Source organism: Nansenia antarctica (genome assembly GCF_963989245.1).
Source record: "Nansenia antarctica genome assembly, chromosome: 17".
NCBI lineage: Eukaryota > Metazoa > Chordata > Actinopteri > Argentiniformes > Microstomatidae > Nansenia > Nansenia antarctica.
The window spans coordinates 361786-366667 of NC_137687.1; the positions used below are offsets into that span (position 1 = coordinate 361786).

Genomic DNA, 4882 nt, shown 5'->3' on the forward strand with positions numbered 1-4882 from the left:
AGAAAGAGAAGAACTGAAGACTAGGATGAAAGGAGGAAAAACAGAGAGAGAGAGAATAGAAGATAGAAGGAGGAAGGAGAAGAGTTAGAATGAGAGACGGCTGGAGAGAGAGGAGGGGTCAGGAGCCTTCTCTCTCCCTTTCTCTCCCTCTCCCTCGTACGGATGCTAACATCTTCTCTCTCTGTATATTTCTCTCTCTCTCTCTCTCTCTGTATATTTCTCTCTCTCTCTCTCTCTCTGCCTCTCTCTCTCTGTCTCTCTCTCTCTCTCTCTCTTCTTCCTCCCACTCCCTTACTCAGTGCTGTCGTAGGCTCTGTGGGTGGACTGGCGTGTGTGTATTTGACTGCAGGTGTGATATGAATGTTGATGAGGTGTGTTATGTGTTATGGTTATGCTATCCCTGTATCCCAGGTCTGTGTAGCGCCACACATCCAAGGGTAAACTTAAAGGTGCTCTGCAGTCTGACATCCTCATAGATGTTCAAAACAGAATGATGATAGATTAGATTCTAAAAAAGAAACGCTGATCCGACAGGAAACCAAGTAATGAAAAATTCCCACCTGAGGGGAGAGAAACCAACATGTACCCCCCTCCCCCTCCCCTCGCCTTAAACTGACATATTGAACTTTCTTATTAAAGTTTCTTTAGTGTTATGTTGTCAGGCTCTAGCTAGCGAGCGTTCCTCCCTGCAGACAGCCATGCAGAGTGGACAGTAGTCTCTCTTCTTCCTCTCACCCCCAAGGCCTCTAGACTGAGATTACTTTTTCATTTGGTGGCACCAGCACATAATAATAATAATAACTTTAATTTATATAGCGCCTTTCAAAAGACCCAAGGACGCTTTGCAATTCAAGGGAATGATCAGACAGACAAAACAGAAAACAACCAAAGCAAAACTGAAACATTGACTAGGGGCCAAAGGCCTTGGAGAACAGATGGGTTTTGAGGGCTAGTTTGAAGGAGTCCAGGGTGGGGGTGTTGTGGATCGCTATGGGGAGAGAGTTCCAGAGGGTAGGTGCGGCCACGCTGAAGGCTCTGTCCCCAAAGGTCCGTAGGTTGGTGCAGGGGGTGGACAGCAGGCCCATGTCTGAGGACCGCAGGTTCCGGGAAGGGGTATGCTGGGGGAGGAGGTCAGTTAGGTGCTGGGGGGCGCAGGCGTGGAGGGATTTGTAGGTGATGCGGGACTTGACCTGGAGCCAGTAGTCTCTCTTCTTCTCACCCCAAGGCCTCCAGACTGAGATGACTTTTTCATTTGGTGGCACCAGCACATGATTGGGTCGCACATTTTGTTATGCGATAAAGAAAACTCTAGTCATCTTAACTTAAGTGAATTAATGAAGTTAACTTGAATGAATGAATGAATCTTTATTTCGAACATGATTTAAAATAATAAAAGAACAAATAACTAATATGAAGAGTACAGGCCTATCAATGTTGGAAAGGAGTAGGATGAAGTCTAGGCTTATCATGTCCCCCCCCTATCCCTCACTCTCAAGTGAGAACAATTATACTTACATTATATAATCCAGTTAATTAATACATACATTTCAGTATCAACAGTACTAATCATTTTCCATTCTTAATACTGAAACAACACAAAATAAATAAATAACAAACATCACTATCCACAATGTAATACAAAAGAAAAAGACAAAGAAAACCGCAGCTTAGTATCCAGAAGATTAACAACCTTCCCTTTCCTCATTTTGGTAGTTAACAAAAATCATAAAAAATCAACTTGCCGTCGCGTTCGGAGACAACGTGTTAACAGTGTTTGTGTGTTTCTGCACCGTCGATATCAGAGTCTTACTGTGTAGAAACAACAGAAACGCATTTCATGACCTTATATTGTCTAGTTTTGTATGAAATAAAATGGGGGTCAGGGTTAGTTAATCACAACGTCGCACATTGCATGCTGGGAAGACACTTCCAGGCAGCCTGCGTAAACAGTCCAGGCCAGACAAGTCGTATGGAGATGGAGAGGAAATCCAAATGAGGCTTTTAAACGACTATCAGACAGAGTTCAGTGTCTGTACGTCTGTACCGTCTGTAACGCCATGCAGGTCAGGACAGATAAACGCTGGGGGCTTTGGGAAGCATTCAGACCCCTTTGACTCTTTACACATTTGGTTATAGATTCGATTTAAAATGGATTAAATGTGTTTTTCGTTTTTTGCCATCAATCCACACACGATACAGCTTTGTCATTATGTGGATTTACATTTTAATCCTTTTCAAATTGAGTCTATCCCTCAACTAAATGTGGGAAAAAGTGTAGCGGTCTGAATACTTTCCACAGCCAGTGTGTGTGTGTGTACATACATACTATATACAACTGTATATATAGAGCCGCCGTCTAATGATCGCAAGGTTGGCAGATCGGCGGTTCGAGCCCCGGCTGGCCACATGTCGAGGTTTCCTTGGGCAAGACACTGAACCCCAAATTGCTCCCAGTGAGCGGGCCGGCGCCTTGCATGGTAGCTTGCCGCCATTGGTGTGTGAATGTGTGTGTGAATGGGTGAATGAGAGGCCGTTGTGAAGCGCTTTGGAATAAGGCGCTGTATAAGTCAGTCCGTTTACCATTTCACAGGGTTTTTTAAAGATCTGTTTGGTATATTAGATACTAAATGATCATTTAGGCCAAATCATTCCAGCGTCTTGTTTATCAGAGGTTGGACAGATGTGATTGTCTTTGACACAGTGTCAGTTTGTCAGTTTGTCAGTTTGTCAGTTTGTCAGTTGGACACAGAGAGACTTTGCTGCGGCGCCATCTGAAGTTTTCCTTTCCCAACGTCGATGTAGAAAATAATTTACGGGCATCGTCGTGCTTTGAGTTATTCTTCCCTTCTACAGTAGCCTAGCAAGGCAGCTTTATCCAACAGCTCTCAGGATCTTCTGGTCTTGATAACAGAACGGCTCACAGGAGGCGGAGGATTTACACGACAACTTGTTGTTCTGTTTATCTTCGGTTTACTGATAATATCAACTTGTACCAACGTGGCTGCTAGCCACGACACTACGGGATGGTATCCCGTACAACGTAGAGCAACGTGCAGCCATTAGTATGTCAAACTGGGTTTAACGCATTAACACTAGAACAGCCGTGCCTGTTTTACCTACTAAAAGAGCCGCCTCGCCCCCTCTTTACAATGGGAAGCTGCTACTTACACACAACGGCCACTAGTTGGCCTACAGTAGAACAGCCTCGAGGTGCCTGGGTGACTGGGTGGTTTAACACTGGAACACCACGTCACCAACTGTCACATCTTATTTCAAATTTGAAAGGGACAGTTGAATGTAAGTGACAGTTAAGCTCTGTCTATACAACACCACCACTAGTGTGTCCTTGAGTAAGACCTGGGAACACCACCACTAGTGTGTCCTTGAGTAAGACCTGGGAACACCACCACTAGAGTGGCCTTGAGTAAGACCTGGGAACACCACCACTAGTGTGTCCTTGAGTAAGACCTGGGAACACCACCACTAGAGTGGCCTTGAGTAAGACCTGGGAACACCACCACTAGAGTGGCCTTGAGTAAGACCTGGGAACACCACCACTAGTGTTTCCTTGAGTACGGCACTCAGCCCTCAGTTCCTCCAGGGGGAATGTCCCTGTAATTCGTAATTGTAAGTCGCTTTGGATTAAAAGCGTCTGCTAAATGGCAAATGATCTTAATTATAAAATGCACACATGAACAACTGCATACATAAACAGGAGATGGACACACCCCTTAATAGTACACCCACAACAGTATAATAGTTGTGCCTATCTACTGCCCCCCAGCACTGCGTCTCCTGAAGACACCCGCTTTTCCCCTCTACTGTGTCCCCTAAAACTTCTATTGCCCCCTTGTACTGTTTCTCTGTTTCTCCTGTGTCTAAATATATATATATATACAAAAAAAAAAGTTTAGAAGAAGGTTTTTCCAGTTTTTTTTTTATCAATGGCCCCGGGCCTGAGCTGGATTACTCTTCCTGCTACGACTGGTGGATTGATGATTCACTTGCTTTGTCAAATGTATTGATTGTAAGTCGCTTTGGAATAAGGCGTCTGCTAAATGCCAAAAATGTAAATGTAAATGTAAGCAGGAGGAAACTACCAGAGAACAGTTTTGGAACCGGCGTGGTGCTGTGAGAGACTGTGTGTGAGACTGAGTGAGACTGAGTGAGACTTGTATAATCGTATGCGTAGCGTCACTCAGGCTATTAGGCTGCTATTAAAAGAAATGAGGTAAGGTCTGAACGAATGTCAAACACGTTGCATTATAAAAACATTATCTAGACCAATGAGCACTCGGAGAGTTTTCACAGCTCCGCATCTGGTGCGAGTGATTTGTTTTCTACTCGGCGCAGCAAAGTCAAACGCTCGTCAAAGTCAGAGGGTCTGGTCTCCCTTGCGTACGCTAAGCCTCGTCAGTCCTACGCTGAAAAGGAGATTTGATGAAACTGAAAGTGTGATTTTAGTGCAGGACTAGCTTGTCTTAATCTTTGCCTGGGCTGGCACCACCACTAAACAAAGTATTTATTTATTATAGCTAGCTTCAACGTGTTCCCTTTCCCAGCTTGAGTCACTCCCTCCCTAGCGTAGCTAGCCTGAGAGAGAGAGATGAGTCATCGCTGTGCCCTTGCATAACATCACTGAGGCAGCCGCATTAGGCCCAGTGACTCATGATGCTACAGTATGTTAGCGTTAGCGTACCGATCTTTACCTCATCTAACATCACCCAGGACCAGCAATTACCATCCCTCTTCTCCTCCCCTCCTCCTCCTCCTCCTCTCCTCCTCTCCTCCTCCTCCTCCTCCTCTCCTCCTCCTCCTCTCCTCCCCTCCTCCTCCTCCTCTCCTCCTCCTCCTCCTCCTCCTCCTCTCCTCCTCCTCCTCT

General features: G+C 45.3%; 1 protein-coding gene across 1 annotated transcript in view; it reads left to right on the plus strand.

Annotated features, from left to right (window-relative positions):
• The window catches only part of tmx3b (thioredoxin related transmembrane protein 3b), a gene marked incomplete at its 3' end in the record, with an annotated part of 52936 nt that overhangs the window by 47403 nt on the left and 651 nt on the right, over positions 1–4882 (plus strand).